The sequence below is a fragment of the Ischnura elegans genome, chromosome 2 (genome assembly GCF_921293095.1).
Source record: "Ischnura elegans chromosome 2, ioIscEleg1.1, whole genome shotgun sequence".
Taxonomy (NCBI): Eukaryota; Metazoa; Arthropoda; class Insecta; order Odonata; family Coenagrionidae; genus Ischnura; species Ischnura elegans.
Genome location: NC_060247.1, coordinates 97,105,470 through 97,130,330, shown reverse-complemented (window position 1 = coordinate 97,130,330; position 24,861 = coordinate 97,105,470).

The window sequence follows — 24,861 nt, the reverse complement described above, 5'->3', positions numbered from 1 at the left end:
ATGAATCTAATTGGGCTTCAATTCTTCGGCAGATATAACTTTCCCCGCTTTAAGTTAGCACAAGATCTATGAAAGCAGCTTCACTTTCTTACGAACGTGAGTTGCGAGTGAATGGATTTCATTCTGAGTGGATTTGGCACACTTCGTAGTACTTTTATGGTTCTATTTTTTTACATAAAAAATTCATATTGCTTTTCATTTTAGCTTTTATTCAAATTGGCTAATCAGATATGACTAGTAGACGTGATGGCACTTAAATAAAGCTTAAATCTAAACGAGGAAATAGTTTGAATAGTATATACTAGTACAACTTTATTTGTGCTTGAAATGTGAAATATAAATAAGACCACGTTTTATAAAAATCAAATTTCGTTCATTTACGTTCCAAATGTTTGTTCAATTCTGTAGATTTAATAGTTTAGTCAGTCAGTAAATTCTCTCTGTAGAATATCTCAGTTCCAGAAAACTATGTCATCAGGCATTGAAAGCGTCATCGGTAAAAAAAACATATTTTTTACATGAAGCACTTAGAACCACTTAGAAACATCTATGTACATGTCTATCTACATACTACCCCGCACGCCGCCTAAAAGGCGTGTAGGACTCCAGCCATTTACACATAAAAAGGAAATGATATGACGAAATTACAACTAGCTTTTATTAAAGTCATTTATGATCCGGGGGAACACGAATTCCCATATCTATCCGTTTGGCTCTTTTAATTTATCGGTTCTGTGGGACCTGGAAATATAGTGGGGCTTTAGTATTATGCTCTCCGTGTTTCTCTCAAACATATCCATTCTCAATTGTTCAAGCAATCTAAGCCTTGCGCGCAGAAGTGTTTGTAGTGTGAGTAGTAAACTTAATGTAAGAAAGCATCTCGCTCAGCATTCATAAACATTCACCTGGGTGCAATTATTTAGCGGATATTTGTTAAACTCGGTGAATTGAAAGTAACGCAGCACAAACTCCTTGATTGGATAGCTGAGTTCTTTTTAATTATATTGTTTCCCACCATTAACTTTTCGTTAAATTATTATTGTAACCTTGTTATTGTTGACTTATTGGTATTGTATATTCTTTATTGTACCTCATTGGAGTACTAATCATTTATTGCCCCAAAACATTTTTATAAATCGAATTATTTGGGGTGGGTAGGTGCTCTTTTCAAGGGAAACTTCTAGAGAAACACATCCAAAAACTGCTACGTGGAGCTGGTGCAATTATTATATTTCATACATCCAACTTGGGCTCTTTTTGAGGCCATAAGTCGATATATTGCGCAGTGGAACACAGCTATCGATCCATTTTGCCTCGTCTAGGCACTCATTTGAGCTAGACGTTTTTTTTCGCCGGGCTGCTTTAGTCTCCTAGGGACGGAATCATATTTCGGTGCAGCGCTTAGAAAGGTAATATATTCATCTTCCATAGTTCTAACGATGGTGATTACGTTTTGGAAATTACTTTACGATGGGTCTTTCATGTGAATTTTTTTTGCGAATCGTACCATATATTTTTTTGTCATTCATGATTCCTTGTTTAGATCGTCTTCTCTGTCCGAAGGTAGGGTATACCTTTCTCTTTGGCTACCAAAAAGTGTGCCTCGGTGTTTTTTCATTCGTATGTTTTTTTTCACGAAACATTTTTATGCCTCACGCGATGGGATGCAAAAGTAGGTTGACTATTTTGTCCTAGGCGGCCGCTTACGTGGCGTAATGCCTAAATGCTCCTCGTACATTTTTCCGTCGATAAAATCCATATTTCTGGCTCAAACTGCTAAGCTCATCACGTCTTAAACTAAGGTATATCTATTCCGAGCGATGTAGTCTGATAGTTATTTTTTGTCCGAGTCGTGTAATGTACAAGCATGTGTATGTAATTATCCGAGCTTGAATAGAACTTTTGGAGGCTCCATTTCCGAACATTTTCCATAAGTAAGCATACGTAAGCTTATGAGTAATTCAGTGTTAATATCGTAACGCAAAAATAGGGATAACGCGTTTAGTTGAAAACCAGTATCTCGTCTGCCTGAATTTTAATGTACTCAACCGTTTTACTGACTCTTCATTAGGGATTCTTCCGTCTCAATTGATTTCAAGTGACTAGGATCAAGTTTTCTAAGAGCTAAGTTAGTCATTGAAAGGCATAGTGCCTTGATTAATATTCTTCATTTGGCTCTGTAATGAATTTTTTCCAAAAACTATTACTATTTTTGGTAATTTTGTATTTTATTTATTACCACCATCATGCAAATTATTTTGATATTCTGCGGTTTAAAATTTTTTACCTCCACCACAGAAGTGTAATAAAATCCCAATACCTTGAAAACATACTAATATGGGTATCCCATCAAGATAATATGTTCTCTAATTCCTAGTCCGGCTATCTGCATATTTCATGTCGCGTTGTCCAGCACTGGCACTGCCTCAAAACGGAATCTCTGCAGCTGCTTCTCCTCATTTGTTCGCTGGCTCTTGTGTTCTCTGGGTTACAACGATGGTATACCCGAGGGTCTGAGGACTCACACAGTCACCGGGAGTGCCTTAAATCTTACAGTTTCCCTCGTCCCTATTGAAAACCCAATATGTGGAATTTTGGCAGTGAAGATTTCTCGGGTTACACGCCGTGTAAGGTCCTATATGTCTCCTTCCAAGGTTTCGATGTCTCGCCCTTCACCCTAAGGATTCAGGAATCAATTCGATCCCTGTGGACGATGAGCGAGTTGCTCATTGAAACGTTGGAGGGAGATATGGAGAACCTTACCCTGTCGGAAACCCTTGAAATCTTTACTGCCACTATTCGCCGGGAAAAAATAGACAGTAAATCATATCGAAATTCGCTTGAACGTACTCAAAAAGGGTACTAAGCATATTATCAGATTTTACAAGATAAAACTACGCTGAATTGAAAGAAACTTTTTTTCCTTCTGGCAAATATATAATATATATAAATATGATTTTCCTTCTGGAAAGTATACTTATTATTTAATTTTGATGTATACCTGATTTTAGACTCGATCATCTCCATCAGGTCTACATTATGGTTAAATGATAGTGCAGTATGCAAGTATATGTATTATGCATGTATATGCAGGTATAGAGAGATTCAGTCTCCACTCAATCATTTTAAAGTGAAATGATGCGACATGGTCTTGGTTATGCACTTATTACGGGGCAGCAAATGCTGGATTGAATGGCGTTTAGCCTCCACTTACGTAGAATAGCGTTTCAGATGAGTGGAGGAGACACTCTCTTTCCACCATCTTGCCTTCAGTCTGGTCGAGGGCGGGACTGAGTCCTGCCGTGTTGAATGAAACTCGACGTCACTTCATTCACGTGCAAAACCATCGTGGCGCGAGAGGGAGAGAGAAAGGCGGGAGTCGAACTCGTGACTCGGGTGCCCGTGTGTCGGTCACGCGACGTGGACGCCACCGTAGAGCGAGGATAGGCTCCGCGGAGGCACGACGGCAGACGCCTCGTATTGGCTCAGAATCCTTGGCTGAAAATGGAATGGAAATGTTGGCAATTAATTTTTCGCTCTGTTAGTTTAGTCACTGGTAACAAAATCGCAGTTTGAGCTTTCATTAAAAAATATGTCTATTGCCGAATACCGTGCAATATCCTGATCTGGTTCGAAAATAACGAATGTACTTCGATGATGTTGGGTGATTTACGGAAAAATATTAATACTTATATAATTATATAGATGGGTACAGAACATCAATAAAAATGGGAACAGTTGATTAATTTTACGTTCTGTTTGTTTAGTCACTGATTAAAAAATCGCAGTTAGAAATTTCATTTAAAACTATTTGTATCGCCGAATACCTTGCAAAACCTTTCCTTATCTGGTTCGAAAATAGAACAATCGAATGCACTTCGATGATTTTGGGTTATTTATGGCTAAATATTGATGCTTATCTAATAACATAGATAAGTATAGAATATTTATAAAAATGGGAATAGTTGAATAAATACTATGTCAGGTTTAATACAACACTTTGTATACATGCATACAATATTCTTTATACAATCCGAAAACAATTGATTTCACATTTCTAAATCACTCCCCAGTTACTGACTGTGGTCGCATCTCTATTGTTTATTATTATAACTGGTTTCCACCGAAATATAATTTGTTGCTGATTTCTTAGAAAATATCATATTTTAACAAAAAAAATTATCAGGAGAATACAGGTCCTAAAAGAAATAATCATTAACTTTGATTGAAAGCATTAAAAACTTCATGTAATGCAATTATCCATTAAAAAATCACACACCTTATATTTTTAAATCACTTTTATGTATTCATAAAAGATAAAATATGAAACTACTATCCTGAATTAATGCTTGGCCTATAAACCACTGAGGTAGCCTATATACCACTGGCCCTTTGGGGCCTGAGAGCTAGCAACAACGTATTAGACGGTGCATAAACCTTCTCATTTAGAAACAGTATAATGATGAATAAAATAGGATGCATGGCCAATTAAAGCATAAAATACAAAGAAGTCCGTTAGTTAGGAGGATGTTCGAGTGGAAACGGCACTACAAAAAATATAGCCGCAGATGAAAGAGAAATCAACTTCCTTCTAAATTTGCATTACGAGTAATTTTTAATGTGCATATATATTTAAAATCAGCAACATCTCAGGAACGATAATTGTATCGAAGTACTATGCTTAAGCCATAGACGAAGATATGTTATGCATTGCATTGCATGAAACACGAAGCATTTGCGTAGTTGGTTTACCAATAATAGTGGGGTAGCCACGAGTTTCGTTTGGGGTGGGTCCAAAACCAGGGGAGAAATTTTTTGAAAGACAGTGTACGAAGTAGAAGGTTGCACACAAATTTTAACTCTTCATCATCGAAAAAACTTCATAGGTCAAAGAAACCTTTTGTACATTCATTACTTTTCAACACTTAGTTTTATTTTAGGAAGAAAAGTAATTGTATTTTTATATTTCGGGGGGGGGGGGGGGGGGAGAGGTCTGAACCCCCCGGACCTTCCCCCGCCACTGACCAATAGTGTGCTACGCGGGGAAAAGTAAAAAACGCTGTGTTTTCCCTTATGTCTGTGCCTAAAATTTTTATGGTGCGATTTCAATTCGAATATTATTACTGCGTGTCACCGAAGGAAACATTTTATAACAGAATAGATGACCAGAAAGAGGAAGATAAAACGAATGAAATGCGAAAATTTAGAAGTGCGTTTATTCCTTTTATATCAGTGCCTATACTTTTTATTGGGCTATTTCCACTCGAACATTATTACTATGTGTTACCGGAGGCACCTTTGTACTATTAAAAAGGTGTATGGATAGAATAAGATAAAAAAATGAAATGAAGTGGGATTGGGTGGTGCGGATCGGGCGGCAAGTGGCCAACGGAAGCGGGAGATGCGTATGCGGCAATGGGCGGGTGTGGTGGTTGGCGGGAGGATGGGGAGACGTGGATGCAGTTCTATGCGAGGACGTCCTCCGTGGGCGGGAAGGAGAGCGGGGAAGGGCCGATGCGAGGGAGATAAAACGCGCCTGATACCGGAGCATTAGGCCAACTCCACCGTCTTGCACTATCTACATCTGCACACTACGGCGCGAGTCGCCACGAAGGGCGTGTGGCAGGCGGTGTAAACGCGTCAGACGCGGGAAGGGAGTGATTAATTGTCCATGCGATCCACCATGCAATTCCACCAGGCTGTCAGTGGATTGGTCATATTTTTCATTTAACTTCATGTGTTTCTTTAGTACATTCGAGTTTTATCTGTCGCTAAAAGAGTTTTCTTCGGAACGATTGAATGGCAAAAGTAACAGAAAAGAAATTCGAAATTTAGAGGTATGTCTCACCATGAATATCAGGCAAATGTTCAATTTCAAAGGAAATAGCTCCAATTATTATCCAACTTAATTTCTTATTTTTTCTTCCTCTGCAGGGTTACCAAAACAATACTTTTTTTTAAAAATAAACAATTAAATTTTGATAAAGATGTATATGATTTGGTGCAGTGAAGGAAGATTTTTATTGCACTGTATTTTATGTTAAATCGGAATTGCTCGGATAAGTGGAGAACAAAGACTACGATATCCTCGGACATTCGGTGAGGCTCACATAGTCTATATACACCCACTCCTATGTTTAAAGTGGAAATTTTTTTAAGCCAAATGATATCAAAGGGTCCTCAATAAAAGTTAAATACGCACGTATTCAAGCCCAGTTTTTAGAGAAATGTTTGGTTTGATGAAATTAGATTGACTCTAATGAAGTCTAATGTGATTTCATCAATTATATGAATTGTTCATCGACATGTTGGTATTTTAGTGGCAATTCTAGAGTACTGGTACTAATTACAACAGGTATGAATCTTAATTAATCTAGAAAAGTCATCTACTCTTGCAAAATTCACGGAATAATGAAGGGAAAAGCGGTACATTGATTTGAATTATGTGTATTGCGCAATATATTATTGAATTATTGCATTTACAGAGATTTTAGATTAGAGTGTGGACAGTTTATACCTAGATCTTTAAATGCTCTATAGAATGCATCTCGAAGCGTGATAAATTAATTAAATTTTCGATCATTTTAAATTATGAACGATTGAAATTATATTCATTCATATTAATACATATTTATGCTAATTTTATCTTTCCTTATTTAAAATGGAGTTGAAAAAAAATATCATAGTCCAACTGGAAAATCATTTCAGGCGTTGATATTTTATGCTGCATAACCCTCAGTTACGACAAAAAAAGTGAAACATTGTTATGCAGAGTTTTCTAGCTTAATTTGGCTATTTATTTTCCACTCTCGAGTTTTTTTTTCGAAGTTAATCATGCTGACTTATGAAACGCCATATTCATTACAATAACTAATGAACGGAATTGTACCTCTGTGAAGGCGTTAAATTTTCTTTTAATTTTTTTATTTTTTTTAAATCCTTGATAGAGAAATGAAAAAATTATATTAGATTCATGGTGAACCGTCTAGATTTTTCTTGCAATGCTGAAAGCGCTAAGAAAACGATAGAATGTTTTGACCCCTAAAGACCTCAGTTTTATAGCTTGCTAGTAGCCCACATAAACACATAAATGAAAGACTTTGGTATCGGATCAAATTACGAAATAACTTCTTCAGACATTGGAAACGATCAATTGCAACACGAGGGCAATTATGTAGCATTGGTTTCTAAATGCTGTGATGTTAAAGGCGACTCATGATCATTTATTTCATTCCCCCTTCCAATTTTGAATGCAGCGAAGCATTAAGACCTCGGTTGGAGGTTTTAACCCATTTATACAGTCTTTCATTTTAAATTCTCTTGCTAAGAACAATCGGACAAGACTGAAACATTTTCCTTTGACTGTCTCTCCTCTGATGATGATATGCCACACCAGTTAATTTTTCGGCGTAATTGGAATGCCTTTTATGTGAATCTCCCCTTCAGTCATTGGAAACGATTAATTGCAATTAGATTTATAAATACTGTCCATGTTATATTTCTAAATACTAAATGATGTTAAGCTAAAAGTAACTCATGGTAATTGAATTATTTTCCATTTATATTCCGGAAATCTTAATGAATTCCTTGACCAGCCTCATTTCCTTTTTTGATCTGATAATCACATGTTAAATATCATGACTTCTATCGATCTAACTTTACGAGGATTATTTCAATCCCGTCTCTGGTTGTGAACTATTATAAAATCACTCACTCAGTTATTCAACCCGAAGGTTGTTTTGGATAGGTGAGGCTAGAGCTCTCCTCAGGTTAAGCCACAGAAACCGATGACTTTAATGTATTTACGGCGCTCGGTACCACAAGTCGAGATGTTAATTTATACTGAACTGAGAATATTATTGAACCCTTTCTCCAGAAGAAAATAGGATCATCCTTCGGCTCAATGTTTCGTCATATTCGCTGCACAAAAGCCTCGCCATTTTCCGCTCCCTCCATAAGTGTCAGTTCCAAGTAGCTCTAACCTCTCCGTCCCCTCGACCCACGCCTTACGAATCACTCTCCCGCTCAGCCATTGAGTTCATCTTGGGTCACCGTCGGGATCAAATTCTAATGGACCTTTTTGTTGGCGGAAGTGTCGTAAGAAAAACGATATGCCGCAAATGGAGGCATGGAAATGGGTTGGGCGCCCGGCTGCTCTGGAGAATGCAATCGGGCCGAGCAAGGCAAGAAATAGCTTTGTTGACGGGGCTGCATGAGTTCCATACTGGCACATACACGAAATTCTATACCTACGAATATCGATACGATATCATGCTTTTATTTTGATTTGTATAGTCCGGTGTTACGTACTCCTAATCCTGAGTAAGATGTTGGCAATTATAAGACGGGCTATGGCTGTCATAAAGATTTATTATGATATAATTTTGATTAGAGTAGCCCGATGTTTTTTGCTCCTACTTCTGGGTGTGATATTGGTAATTATGTGACGGACTATAGGTGTCACTAAGATTTATTATGATTTAATTTTGATTAGAGTAGTTCGATGTTTTTTTTACTCCTACACCATGGTATGATAATAGCAATAATGTGTCGGACTTCAATTTTTGGTAGTCTACGCATTTTTTCAACTTGCTTAACACTTTGCGTGCCATGGACGTAATATTACGTCCTGTTAATCTTTCTGAAGATTTCCATGGACGTAATATTACGTCTTTCTATTTCATTGACCTTGTTGCGTGAAGCCGTAATATTTCGCCCGTGGTACTTTTCCAGTTTACTGATTAGTGTTTTGGTATCTCAAAAATGAACTGCTTGATGGAAAAAAGTTCTTTTAATGTCTTGAGGACGAAAAATCCCTGGTGCTACCGGCACCCTTATCTCAGCCTACTTTGTGTGAAAATTCTTTGGATGAAAGAACAGTTTGTTGAGGGTGCAGCGACCCTTTTGTCATCCAGGATTTTTAATGGTATGCTTGGAACAATGCTTTTTTATGATTTCTATGGTTTAAATAGTTCAAATTGAGCGTTAAAAAAATGCTATACATTTTATGGCGGTACATCCTTTGTTGCAAATTTTTTATTTTAAAAAACATTAGGTTCTCATTGTTAAAAATGTATATTTAAAATTTAGCGATAAATGTTATTCAACTCATTCATAAAGAAGAGCAAAGTCCATTTTTATTGATATACAAATTGATTTAAATATATTTTTGATGCTAATGTTTAAAAAAAAATTTGCGAACTTAGTAAAAATGGCCGGATTTTTCAGTAGGGCTTCAAAATTAGCGGCTGGCACTCAAAGTGTTAAGAATCTTCGATTCGATAACTGTTTCACACTGATAAACTGGCTCCTATTGTCATAGATTGTCATCCTGGATAGCGTTTTATGTAGCCCTTTTCATTCTGCAATAGGTAAGAGCAAGGCAGGAGAGATCTTTGTTTAAGGGTCTGCCTGAGTTCCTTACTGGCATGTACAGGAAATTCTATACCCACGAATATAGATACGATCTCATGCTTTTATTTTTATTTGAATAGTCCAGTGTTTTATACTCATGCTCCTGAGTATGATATTGGAAATTATATGACAGACTCTAATTATTGGCGGTATACGTATTGGCTCGACTTACTGTAGAATCTTCGATTCTATAATTGCTTCTAATTTATTTGCTCGGCCCCATTTCCAAAGCTTATAATTCGGAATAGTGGTATCCGTAGCCATTTTTATTCGTTAGGGACTCATTACATTTAACTATTTAAACATTTAATTTGTCCGCTTACTACTAGAATCTTAAGAATTAAGAAGTATTACATGGAACAAGTAACTTTGTACGCAGTCATGCGCACAGGTGCACAATTATATGCACCGATAATGAAATTTTTCATGAAACAATCGTTCGGCTTTGCCGGGATTCGAATCCGGATCTTCTGATTACCGGTCGGGAGATCCGGGATAGAATCACGGCCAAGATAAATTATTTTTTTTAATGTATGTTGTATTTCATTTAATGTTGCGAATTCTTAAAAAATAACAAAACTAAATAAATTCTCCAATCATGCGACGGATTTCATTCACTAACATCACTCGCAGCTTAAATGTTAGACTGAGGATTAATTTACTTATCCGCTAATCTGCTCTTTTCTAAGATCTAACCCTCTAATATCCCACTCTTTGCATTCGTATTTACTTCCTCTCCGTTACTTGTATAGGTACCTTTATTGCACAATTTAGCACGAAAAATCACTGTGTCAATCGTATTTATCTCCCATGCTCCCAAAATATATAATGCGTCCCGGCAACGTGACTTTAGTCTCCAGAGCATCCATTAGGAGGAAATTATAAGCAGTTTGTCTTAAGCTAGAGCTGGCAACGAGATAGAATGCGTTTTTCAATGTTATTTAGCGTCTCATTGTCTCGAGCTAATAAGGTATACACTTACTTCTGTAACAATTGCAATGTTCTCATTCCACATCCTACGCTTCAAAGATCTCCTTTTTATTCCCCGCCTGCTTTTCCGATTCTATACGTCTGCTAGTATTCCCATAGGATTAACTGGAGTACTAAAAGCTTCCAAGATCACAGTCTCTTTAGGGAAGTTTGCTCGACGCAGGCACAAAATAGGACGCAAATAATTGTAATTTCTTTCCCTATCCCGTAACTCATGTTTAAAACAGTTTCTTTTTAAAATTTACGCGATCAATGAAAATGAAAATTTTAAATTTATCCAACTCTTTCAATGAGCATGTGAAATAAATAAATCAGTGAATACCTCGTGCATTATATCCCTTGTTTGATATACGTAAATCTGAGATTTTTGGGCATGAAATACTAATATACAGAGCGCAGAAAAAAATGGAAATCAGAGCTCAAATCTTCTGATATTTCCTTTCAATTTTATGGTCATACTATCTTCCTGCTTTTTCTTTGTACCTATCATATTTCATTGATGGCTTTATACACACATCTTTATTTTTAAGCTTATTGGTATATGTTCCTGATTTAAGTAACCTCTTTCTAACGAAAGTAAATTTCATTATTCATCTTTTCTTCATCTTTTCATCCAGACCTCAATGCCAAGTAGTTTATTTAATTATAATAAACTGTCCACGGCAATTAAAAACACATAAAAATATTTACATTTCATCAAAGCCAAAAATAATTATATTAAACAATTCGTAGCATTGTACTTTAATCCAGTATAATGTAGAGGGATTGGTGCAAAAGTGGAAACCCTGTTTTCAATTATGTTATAACTAGCTTGTTTTCAAATGGAATTTTTCTAAATTCATGAAAAAACTCACAAAGATACAACCCTTTATAAACGCTTTTGGTTTAATGCAAAATTTATCGTTTAGTTCGTAAAAATAATAGTAAATTATAAATTGACTCTTTGATTAGATTTTCAAAATGTGCTGGTGATGTGGAAACGTTTGTATTCTGGCTATAATACTATAGAAAAGTAAAATATATCAGATCATCTACTTATTATTCATTGAAAAGTCAACGCAAAAGCTTAAAAAATAGTAATTTTCAATAAAATGTTCTCTTTCAAAAGTCACAAATGTAGTTCTCATTTTCACAATTGGCACACTAAGTATGTTTTTATTTCGGAAACAATCGCTTTTATAATAGATTGGTCATCCCAATTTTCCCATTTACATTTTGGCTTGGGGCCAATAATCTTCACTAGTTTCTGATACTGGCGAAAAGGTAATATAGTAGACAGAACACATATAGGCGAGGGAAATGTGGACACGTTTCCACATTTACCCCAGTGTTGTGCTTCCACATAACCAGCATCGGCATATTGAAGTAAAGCTATGAAGCTAAAACTATGCTACATTTTCCAGCTAGTATATTGCTTAATTACACAATATTGTAGCATGTTATATGCTTAACGATCACTTATATAGCACTTAGAAATAGCTTGGTGGACTAGGAGATTAAATTAAACTTAAAAACTTACCTCAAAAGTTTTACGAGTGAAGAGAAACTTGGAACAAGAATTTCATAGACAATAAACCATGAGTTGACTGTCACCCCTCCTACAGGCTTACTAAAGAAGCAGGCCAAGAAGTTGATGCGGTCACCGCTAGCCCACAGTGCCTCCCTAGCCCTAAAGGTTATGCTTCCACATTTGCACCAGTCCCTCAGCCTAATTAAGAAGCGATTTATTGCCTTTGGATATTTAACCATCCATACTTGCAAGAAACTTTAAAAAAAATTAGGGTTGTATCAATACTTCTGCATCTCTATTTTCGTGATAATTTTTGGGAGATGTAGCAAATACCTTCCTTTAAGTTTAGTGCTTTCCGTTTCAATTGTATCTGTGTATAGTGGACTCTACTCGGGTTCACAATAGAGGCTATAAGTAAATTCACTATCGAACGAGTCCAAAATCTACTCGCACACTGTGGTACTGGCTGGATAAAAAGATTCCTTAACTCTGAAACGAATTCAATAATCAAACATGAAAAAATTTCATAGGGTTCTCGTGAAAAATATTATCACGATCTGCATTTCAAAGTTAAAAATGTAGGTTTTTATTGCTTGGTAACAAGTTTTTCGCTCTTGCTGCTATGGGTTTTCAAAAATTCAACCTATTTTTATTTCCCATTTATGAGCTTTTCAATCCTTAAAATTTAGTATTAGCCTGTAATAAAACCATCATTCTGATTTTTTTCCCTAACCTTTAGCTTTTTCTTCAGATGCGCTATTTTTTAGTGTTTAGTAATGTGTTCTTGAAACTCCCCGTGATAATGAGTGAAGGAGTAAGTGAGCCTTGCACAGTTTCGAAGTCAAACTTCTAGCCTGCATATACGAGCTAAACGAAATTCAATGTATTCCCTATCTTCTTTTGATACCTTACGTCGTATATGCATTTTTTTACTTTATGAAGGTCTATGAGCCTCTTCGACGTCGTTTATATTCCCACTTTGTCCTTCTTCTTTACTTACATGCATGTAGTAGTAAAGATGGGACATAAAAATCGATAAAGCTGCTTGGAGCTTTCCCAGACACCCTGTCGAAGGCCACGTTCTCTTTACTCCGATGGATTCGAGAACAAAGAAGCGTTCTTATGGGAAAGTATTCGTGATCACGTTGCAGTCATGAGGATGAAAAACCCTTTCCTATCGCCTCTCCCTATAACCGAAGTCGAAGAAACTTTCAGGAATAATGTTAGAGTATTCAGAAAAAAGAATGATCCGTCTCCGATCGTGGTGGCTAAGCTAAGGTGTGAAATGGCGATATCTCATTTTTAAACCATCTCCATGGGAACAACTCCCGCCAGAGTATCGAATGGACATTTTGCGAGAGCCCCAAGTACTTTCCCGTTGGGTGTCTACAACGAGACGAGTAAAAAGTGTGTTCTCGCGTTGCATTTGCCGCTATATTTAGGACTTGCATCCTCGAAAAATGAGTCTTTTCACTTTTTTCTGCCCGTGCAATGCATGCAGGTAGGTACGTATGTGGTGAAAATCGATAGTTGCCCGTTTTATTTTGTCAGTTGCGAGTTTCCCTTTGAATCGCTTAGGATGAAAAATCGTATAATCCAGAGCGCCTACCTTTTGCGCATCGGAGTAATGTAGCGCAGTGAAGTTTTATTATAAATTTATTTTTTTACATATAAGCAGCTTTTCTGAATGGTAGGCAGTTGTTTTGCATTTCATAATTTAAATCATGTCCGTGCCATGTATTTCTAGTAATCTGATAAGACTTCACCTCGTTAAAATTATTAATTAATCATAAGTGCCATTAAGTGTGAGTGTAAATGCTGTAAGAGGGGAGAGGGAAGCCTATTATTTGAAGTATTGTGTCATTCCGAAGTTCTTTAATTTATATCAGATACCCAATGAAGCAAATTTACTGAATTTTTTTTGCTAGATCGATTTCCTGACTATAATTTTGTATTCTTGGGCGTTGACAGCCGAAAAGAAGTCAAAAGTGGAAGTATACAAAATGTTGTGCTACTGAAGAATGACGAATATAAAATGAATCGACCAAGTATATAATTAAGGAAGTACAAAGAGGAGTGGGAGAAAGGATACGTCTCTTAAAACCTCAAGGACAAGACGGGACAACTTAGTTGGTGACATTCTGAGCCATGATGGCCTGATGAAAACAATCGTAGGTGTAAGGGAAGAAGGGCAAGGGACGGCCCCAAATGAGTTTCATAGGACAGGTTATAAAGGGTGTAAAAGAGAAGAAATACGTCACTATGTAGAGACTTGCGGATAGGAGAGAGGAATAGAGAGCTGCGTCAAACCAATCTTAGGGTTGCTGACTAATAATGATGATGAATGTTATATTACTTCGGCAGTATTGCATGTTTCAACCACAGTTCATTGCAGAGTAGTGTATCAATTGATGGGCAGTTGAGCCGCTTGCTGCAGGTCCAAGATTTAAACTGACAATGGTCGTGGTCTTTGGATACTCCCACATCAAATTCTCCACAAATATTTCCTGATTCCAAGCACTTCTTAAACAGCTGCGCCTGGGAAAGAAAGTGACCCTCCTGTTACTGCCTGCTACCCTTGTAATTGAAATTGTATAGTCTAGTGTTTGTTATCAGAACTTATTGAGAGACTCTAGGTCAGTATATCAATGACATATGCTTTTCCTTCTAGAAAGCATTTATTAATCCATGAATGTAACGATTAGTGTGAGCATAACATGTAGCTTGCAAGTCAATGATGCGAGTTCCTAAACCAACCTTGTTCCGTATTAGTGTGGTGACTAACTGCAGTTATAGACAGGCATGGAAGTGACTCAGGTTCATTTTCAGTTAGTATAAATAAATGTTAGTGACAATCTAATCTCTACTACGGTGATTTAAGGAGAGCATCCTAATCTTTATTCCGCCAAATTAAACATTCTGACACTTATGATTTCCCTGTAATTTTTGGGGATAGAATTTTTATTTTTCAATTAATAACAAAAGTCCCTTGTTGAGAATTTATTTGACAGAGTTCATAATGAGAATCACATTTTCATGAGTATCAGAACAAGACTCATGAAAATGAGTCTCAGAGGTCCTTTGAAAAACAAAGGTGCGTTAGAAAAGGCAAAAGCTTCGAATCTGTTGGGTTCTCTCCGTGGCCAAGACGAGGATTGATAACTGGTTTGGAGGAAAACATTTCCAGAAATCCGTCAATTCATCCTCTCAGCGTTTAAACCCATTAACGTCCTTACTCCACCATTACTCCTCGATCCCTCTCGAGTCGGCTTATCCGGAACCCCACAGACCATCATCCTTCTCCGTCTCAGCCGTGCAATTTTTCTTCGCCCCGGCCCCAGCGGATACGTAGGTACATATATTTATTTTTTTCTTCATTAAGGGGGACTTTGCCATATCCCTGTCGACGTGGGCGAGGAAGATATGACAGCCTATATGAAAGAGAAGGATTTGACGGTTGAGTGATGGTGATTGCCCCCCTTCTGCCTAGGTGTGGGGTGGAGTGGACTGGGGAAACTATGGCCGGCTAGATTCATGGGAGAGGCTGACGACTCTGAGAAAAAACAAGGAAGAGGCGAAACGCAAGAACATGAGACAGCTAAGATCATGGGGACTGAGTAGAGGAGGCCCAATTCCAAAAGGCTCATTTCTTTTGCCACTTCGGTCGCATTTTAATCGGTTTTCAAAAATGTCCGCGGCGCGGTGATGAGTTCAATGCGATCCACTTTTTTACCAAAGTTTTGAAAAATAATGCTTTTAATTGCGAGGGATGGCATTGAAAATCTATGAATTTGATATATCACATAATCATGTACTTTCATAAATTTCTATTTACTCCCATAATTATACCCCATGAAACTTTGTCCGCCTGCGAAGCAAGTGGCGAGTTTTGTAAACCCATTTAAATGCGCGGTGGGTAACAACACATTTAGAGGCCTGCTTTAGAAACCTCTTTTGTGATATTCGTGGCAGGGATACTCCACGCCGCCATTTTAATGCTCTTATTTCAGCTGATACACCGTTAAATGCTCTAATGCTGGCTAGTAGTCTTCCGTGGCGTTCTGGATTCGTGGATCTTTCCATCTTCCGGGTTTTCACCGTGTTGCTTGCCAGAAGTTGGCCACAATTACGATCTGAAAGCGCGTGGTGGTATCCCGGCGAAATTGTCGTCAACCTCTGACAAACAACGCGGCGAAAACTCGGAAGATGGTATGGTATTTGGAGGAGGCGACCGACAGCTGAGGTTATTTGCGCCATGAGGGAAGGGTAGGTCTGGAGGGGTGGAAGCCTGGAGTCGGCATTAGCCTGCTCTTTGCGAAAGGCCCCAAGGGGACCACGGATTAACGTCACATCCGACGGACGGAGCGTTGCGCTTGAAATGCCCTCCAAACAACTTTCAAGCAGGGATCGGGCAGTCTTTAAAAATTCTCTGCCACTGCCGGGATTTGAACCGGAGCCCAAGGAGTGGGAAACCAACACTAGCTACCACAACAAACCGATCCTCTTCCGGAGGATGGAGAGATCCATGAATCATGGTATGTTTTTTCTCGTTTTGGCAGTTTTTAACTGAGTAAAACCTAGCCGTACGCAAAATTCGTTTTAAAAAATAAGAAAAATATCCCAAGAGGTTCTTTTATTGATCCATTATTAGATTGAAAACATTTTTGATGATCATGAAATCCGAATTTGTTGACTTGACGCTACACTCATGTTGAACGCTGGTATTATTTTCCCATATTTTTGCTTTCAAGGTCAGTTATTTAGCTTTTAAAGGATAAATTTTAAAAAATATTACCAAGTAAATTGGTCTTTTATCACTCACTATACGCGGCAAATTTATCTTAAGCCACTTACAAATTGTCAAGAATAAAATTTTTCAAATCTGAGCTTGAAAATACTAGCTTTTCATTAGACTTTTCTGTTTACGTAGTAAGAACTTTGCTGATTACAAAAACTTTAGTCCTATTCTTTTTGATAATTTTGATCGAGCTTTCTGTAGTTCGGTACGTCTCGTTTATCTTGACGCCTTAAGCACTTGTTCTTAGCCACACCACGAGAAGTTTTTAACGTCAGTAGCTGCTCCTGATCGCTACAACAGGTATATCACTGCATTTCCATCCTTCATTTGCCCTCTAATTTTCAAATATATTATCGCCTTTTTGATATTTTCGATGACAACGACAACACTTTAAGTCCTTACTTTTCGTAAATGTAAGTAAATCCGATGACATTTCCTGTTATAACAAGAGATATCTTTCCTACGGGGAAGCACTCTAATTTGCTTCTTTTTTTGCGGAAAGAGTTAGTGAAAATGCCGCTTCACCTCAGTGAATATTCTGTAATCTAAACTTCTGGGCTCTAATAAAAAACAGATATTGTTCTTTACGTTTAGCCGGTTCAAAGACCCTATTCTATTAATTAGAATGAAAATATATATGTTCAAAAAGTGCAATTATCTGGTAAACAAAGACGCGCATGCAAATTTCGCACAAATTCAAAAATACTCGTTTCTGGCTGTGAAAAAAACATTAAATATTCCTAATTCCTCAGAGTTTCATTTGTATACATATTCGGATTCATGCCATGTCCCAATCAATGAAATGCTAAATAGAATATTTTTCCTTGAGTAAAGTGATCACCGTAAGTAAATTACGTTAGTTGAATCGTTCTAGAATTTCGATGTGGCTCACATAGTGCAACGTTTGATTGGGATGATTTTTATCCACGCTAATTGCTAATTTCAGGCAAGTGTCACGGCGAAGGATGATGAGAAGGCAGAGTAAAGAATAGAAAGATAGAGATCGTGAGCTAGAGGAACGGTATTCGCGAGAATATGGCCGGCAGAAGGAAGGTAGGAGAGGTTTAATAATTGTGGATGTTTTTAATGGATATTGCATCGAGGGGAGCGCGGGTTTCATAAAGGTTTATACGACAGTGGTGGGGGAAACGATGGAATAAATGGGAGATGAGTTGCCGGGCATCGTGATGGGGGCAAAGTGCGGAATCGTGGCCGCTCCATCTCTTCAAGGAATTACCCTTCTGCCAAGTCATATGAAGGGACAGATATAATCAGGAAGATCAAGGGTACTTAATCCCAACCGCGGAGCCGCGTTCTCTACACCCTGGCAGAGATTTTTCGTTTCTCTTCTACTTTTAAGGCCCGGGACTAGTGCGGGGCAGAGGGGGCACGTGCCCAGGGTGGCAGATTTCAGTCATCATCATCATTAGTCAAAAATTCTAAGATTGGTTTGACGCAGCTCTCCATTCCTCTCTCCTATCCACTAGCCTTTCCATAGTGACGCATTTCTTCTCTTTTACAGTCTCTATAACCTGTCTAATGTATCTCATTCGGAGCTTTCCATTGCTATTCTTCTCTTCCAATTGCCCTTCAGCGATTGTTATCATCTGGCCATAATGCCATTATAATTATTAATATGACCAATTAAGTTGTCCTGTCTTTCCTTTACGGTTTTTATAAGACTCCTCTTTTATTCCGCTCTTCTCAGCACTTCATTGTTACTTACACGGTCGATCCATTTAATTTTCATTGTTCTTAGGTTGCACCAAATTTCGGATGCTTCCACTTTTGACTTCTCTGATGTTGTCAACGTCCAAGCCACGCTTCCATAGAGAAATATGCTCTATAAGTAGCATCTGATGAATCGCTTCTTTACTTCTATGCTTGCAATCTGAGCTGTAAGAAGATTCCTCTTTTTGTAGGAAGCCGTCTTTGTCCGCGCTATTCTACTGACTTTTTCTTCCTTGCTTCGTCCGTCGTTGTAAATTTGGCTTCCTAGGTAAGAAAACTCTTTCAACTCTTCAAGTTTATGCTTTCATAAGTTAATGTTTGTCTTAGCCTTCTCTCTTTTGCTACATGCTAATATCTTAGTCTCCTTTTTGTTCATTTTCGAGATGGCAAATTTGAAAGTCTATTTTCAAAAACTTATTTAATTTTTATTCTTAAATTATTTAAAAATTATATTAATTAAAATGCTTAAAAACAATCAAACGCAGAGTAACATCAACCACAGCAAATTAAAAAAATAGTGTACAGATATATTATATTTCAGTGGTGGAGGGAGGGGGGCGGCAAACTGATGTTTGACCCCCCTTGCAATCCTAGCTGATGCTTGGCCCCCCTGATAAAACTCCTAGTTTCGGCCCTGCTACTTCTAGTAGATTATTATCCAATGCTGCCGCGTGATCGGGAACAATATTTTCATTCGTGAAGGCCTCTTGACATTCCACTGGCTACTTTTTACAGTGTCAAAGTTTTGGAATGTGAATTCGGATATTTTTGGGCATCGGTCGGAATTGTATTTGACCGGAAAATATTGCGGTCGGAAAATTTCGGCTTAAGAATCTGTCACTAGTCACCATCTACAATATTTGAGTTAATGGAAATGCTGACCCAATGAATGCCACTACAATCCTTCAGTAGTGCCATTAGTCGCAAAAGCGTGAACTCAAGCAGCGAACTTTAACTTATTTGCGCGGAATAAATTCCTCCAGGACGGGAATCGAGTCAATGACGTTTGTTAATAATTCCATAGGATCACATTGTGCTAACGTAGGGTTGTGTTAAATAATTACTTTGTGGAACTTACCTATCACCATTCCGCTAGATTAGTTATCAATGTATTATAGACATATCATAGCCGATAAATATCTATTTATATAAAAATGGAAATTTGCGTATGAAATAAGATAGAAGTGATTGATCGAGAGTTAGACCAAAGCGGTGGATTACCCTATGCCTTACCTATTTATTTGTACAATAGAAACTTATGATCTTTTCTGTCAATAGCCCTAACTCCTAAGTGAGAGGAAATGTAAAAAAATGTTTGAAGAGTTAATCACAACGAGTTTATCACAAGTTATAAATGATTCGCAGGTGTTTTGAGACAGCAAATTCCCCGTCTTAGACTTATTTTTTGCTCATGCACCAAAATGGATTGCCAAAATGAACGTAATATGTTTTACTATTATCGCGGCTTGCGATCCAGTGAGTAGGCTCTTATTACATATTTTTTACTAGCTGAAGCCTTTATGTTATTATAGTGATAAAATTATCGGGTGATGATGAACATTTCGTTTTCCTCTCGGTAGAACATTACTCATCTCAGTGAAAACTTCTATGTGCTTTATGGTACTATGGATAGAGTATTTCATAGATATGAAGACGTTTTAATTCAACAATTTGTCACAATTTTCAACGCATTTCCATTAATTATAATTACTATAGAAAGATATTATTGGTAGCAGTAATAGGATGATTACGGTGGATTTAAAGATCTGGGGGTGAGGTTTATAGGTAGAAAAAATAGGAGAAAGTTGAGTGCATCAGATGTAAGTGTTATGAAGGAAGTGGGGTCGTTATGGAACCAAAGTTCTTAGCTGAGCAGCCATTGCAAGAAAGTGAGCTCACGAGTATTGAGTAAATTACAAATTCATATCTAACTTTTATTTGGCTCTTCATTGCTTAAGTTAAAACAACATTTTTCTCATTATCCTCCGCGAGTTATTTTACTGGAGTACCGGAGGCAGTATGCCATAAGTTAATGGAATATTGTCACTAATTTTTATTTATTTAAAGCAATTTTTTTCCAGAGCTTTGAGGTTATCAGCATTAAAAAAGGTAACTGATAAAATATTGAACTATTGCAATAGCGGCGCTGAATTGCAGTGCTTTAAATATTTTATTAAACGAGAAAATATTTTTTTGAAAATTTTTCCTAAGTTTTAATTTTCCTCGTCCTCCCAGTTGCGTAGATAAGCTCGCATAAAAAAATTCAGCTCCCTTCTTTGGTAAATAGGAGCATTATGATCCAAAATGTTTTTTTTTTCTAAAAACGTAGAATTTCCCATGCCAGAAATGTAAACATAGTGTCAATTTATGTCGGCATATTCTTAAATTTGAATAAGGATCTTCCTTATCTTCAAAAGTCGAGTCCTTAAATTCATACAACGCATTGATGTTACTCAGCTATTTCAAACTCTCTCCCTCTCTGTGCATTTATTCCAGTCCCCGTCTCACGAGATGAAGAGCATTTTGATCAATGTTCAAAAATGTTTTCGTTCATGTCCCATTGAGATGACGACCTGCCATTACGCTCCAGCAACGCTCGTCATTTCCCATTTACATTTTTCGAATTGAAGGAGCGACAAGGAGTCTTTCCCCTTTTAATCCCTTATCCGAAGGACTCGCAAACGTCCTAAAAATCGCTAAGACTCTTCTCGCACTTCGCTAAATTAACGGTGTCTCCGCAGAGAGCTTCTCTATCCCTCTATCTCTCTCCAGGGGAAAAATTGAAAAACCCCTCCCGAAACCGTCAAGCCGAAAGGATATGAAAAATTGCTCCTCTGCAATTGAAGCCCTTATTGTCGGATTGAAATGTTTTTGCGCGATTCGCGAATGGTGAAGATGGGTGAGTCACAAGGAATTCAGGTGATTCACTAGTTGGAAACGTCTGTTACGCTTCCTTTTTTTTCGTGTTGTATTTTTATATTTATTCCGCCCCAACTTGGTGTCTCTCCCGAGTGAAAAAATACACGCTTCCTTCGCAAAGTAAACCGAGGTGAGACACGACTGCGCCTTCCCTAAATACTGTCGTGAATGGGGAAAGCATCGAAGGAGAAAGAAAGCCAGTCGATCTGGAGCCTATTGCGCTCAGAACTCCTTCCCGCACAACCGGATGTGAAGTTAGTGCATCAAAGTCCCTCGAAAAATTGCTGCGAAGATTAAAAGGGTAAATTGAGGAGCCTACCGGGGCAGGTCACGTCTTCACTCTTTTTCAATCCGTTAATTTGTTGCAGAAGTGAGATGGAGTGAGTTACGGATGAATCAACTTCTCTCCGAAGCGTTCGGAAGTGCAAAGGTTTTGCATGATATGTCCCAGAATACATCGCGGATATCTTCTCAGACTGGAGAAAAATGTGTGTCTGGTGTTTTCAAAGTCCGCGAGTAATGGCGAGTAGTCAATCCTCAAAGACATCATAGGGGAGACTGTTTACCATATAAAGTGCTCTTCTTTTCCTTCAGTGAGAAAAACGTCTATCGGGTATTGAAAGTCGCTCCTCATTTTATGTCCTTCCGAATGAATGTACGAAATTTAAGACAGTGGTAGTGCGTTGGAATATGTTAAGTCCTTGATATCGAATAATCAGTGGTGAATGCTAAAAAGGATCATTTCTTGAAGTGAGAGAGCAATTTTTGCGAAGAAGTGCGAGTTATATTTTGAAATGATATGAATTCTGGCAATTCATTCATCACTCTTTTATGTATAAGAGGCTGCTGAAAATACATAATAATGTCTAATTACCCACATTTTTTAATTGCATAGTGGGCTATGGTTTAAAAGTGAGGCATAGAAGGTTAAACTGAAAAATATGACTTATCTAGACACTAAATACAACAGCGTCTAGTTATCTTCCCATATCTCTTTATTCCCCCTAAACCAAATATGTCAATTTCATAAAATACCACATGCTCTTTGATCCACCACCTCGTTGCCTCCATGCCAGCCAGCATCGTTATTTTCCATTTCTCGAACCGTTGCCTTCCTATACATTTTGCATTTCCATTCTTGAAGTACCCTTACATATTTTACTTAAATGGTAAGAGTGTTTCTTCCATTTCTAGCTGAAAATTTTGGGCGTTCTAAAGGTGCCGCTACAATTTTTCCTTATGTTCTCCGAATTCTGTTTCCATTTCAGATTCATATTTCCTTTGCGGTTCCTTTCCTTGTTGTTTTGACAATGACCGTAATTCGTGTTGTCTCATTTCTCCTTTCTCTCTCAAAATTTTATTGTGTTTTCATGAAAAAATCTCATCCATTTTCTATTTCTTAGGGTTTCGGTAATGGCCGTAAATTCGTCTTGTAGCATTTCTGCTCTCTCTCTCTCTCCCTTTAACCGTCTCCTTCTTGAGCCTCTCCGCTAATTTTGAAGCTGGGATCCACTCGAGGCCGTAGCAAGGAGACCTAATGAAGAGGAGCGTTTTGAGGGAGGGAGGTGGCGGTAGCAGTCCGACGGGCTTTGGGGATGAAGAGGGGGCGTCCGGAACCCGCGAAGATCAAGCGTGAAGGGCCTAAGAGGGAGGTTGAGAGAAGAAAAGTGGGAGGAAGATGTGGAACTACAAGAGAGGACTACCCCAAGGGGGTCCTCAGGTGGGGAGGGTTGGGTTTGAGGATGAGAAAGAGTGGATAATAAGTGCAAGGAGTTAGTAACGGTGGAATTCGTGGAATTGCTGAAAGAAGTGGTTCTTACTCTTGCTCCTCCTTCCTTTTTTCGCAGGGGTCTGTCGAGGCGTTGTGTTAATGGAGGGATATGCAAGGGTGATAAAAAGAGCATTCCAAAAACGCCCCCGCGAAGGTCGTAAGGAGGAGGTGAAGGAGGGTTGGTGCGTTGAAAATGGGAGTTTTGCGGCTCCGTGATGCCTCCCCGTCTTGAAAATGCATTTAGGAAGGGTTTTAGTAGACGCCTTTCAACCTTGAGGATTTTCCTCAATTTCCTGGCAAAATATCGGAAAAGCTTCTCCCTAAAATGTGGATCGGTTGTAATGATTGCTTCGTTCAATTTTTTTCTCTTTGATATGCCGGGCGTATGCTGTCGAACCTAAAAGTAGCTCCTCCTTCCTACATCGGCTCCTCCTAAGCAATGTTTCAGGTAGTTCGTGCAGAGTTTTTTCACGCTATGTATCTGCCAATCTTAATAGACTCTCTCTTTTTACGATACGATGTTCTAACAAGTGTACTCTATAAAGAAAGAGATATCCCGATAGTTATCGAGTCGATTACCTAGTTTACATTCGTACGATTGAAAGTTGACAGATAAATACAATTAATTACCCAGTACGTTCTACTGTGGCATCGCTCTGCTGGATGTTGCCTGCCATGCGTTTAATTTTCACATTTTAGTTAATGTTCAACAAAATAAATGCTTGAGTGTTTTACTCATTTTTTTATTTTTATGGTCATATTGCTTCAGATCAGTCTTGAGATTAAAAAAAAGTGAATACAAGTGTTCCATGAGAAAAATTCACACCCATAAGCCCCCTTCGGACGTACAAGGTGGTTCATTGTGAATGGGAAAAATGACGATAAAATTTTTTATTGACACTAAGCACCATAATAATATGTAGAAATACGACAAAAACACCTACTCGGTAGTTTTGACGGAGGTAACCCTTTATTGAGCATGATAACGGAATTAGTAATCACGTAAGCGCGCCTTTTTTATTTACTTTAGTGCCCCCAATTGCTGTGATTAGGAAGTAAATTTCAAACGTAGCGTTTTGAATGGCGAAGAAGATGTATTGAAAATTGGTCGTACCTGATTGATTTTACTCATCATAATCGTCATCACTGGTCAGCAACCCTAAGATTGGGTTGACGCAGCTCTCCACTCAGTTCTCCTATCAGCTAATCTTTTCACTCCTACGTATTTATTCTCTTTCACATCTCTCTTTACTTGTTCCATATATTTTGTTCGAGGTCTCCCTTTTCCGTTCTTGCCATCCAATTGTACCTGGACGATTGCCTTCATCAGGCCGTCATGTCTTAAGTTGTGGCCGACAAGGTTGTTCCGTCTTCTTATTGATGTTTTCATGAGGCTCCTCTTATCTCCTATTCTTCTTCGGACTTCCTCATTACTAACTCGGTCGATCCATTTCTGCTCTAGCATATTCTTGTAGTACCTGTTCTCGGAAATTTTCATACTTTTTACAAGTAAATTACGTTGATCGCCAAAGTAATAAATGTATGTAAAAGTTTTCTTTGTGGCTATGTACAATGCCGCGAAATATTTTTTACTGCCAGAGAAATATAGTTTTGGTGGCTATTTTTTACGTAACTATTCTTCTAATAACTGACTCCAGTGTTTTTCCAAGAAGAAAGATGAAATTACAATGCAATAACCAATGTAAGAAATTTTAATTGAATTTATAA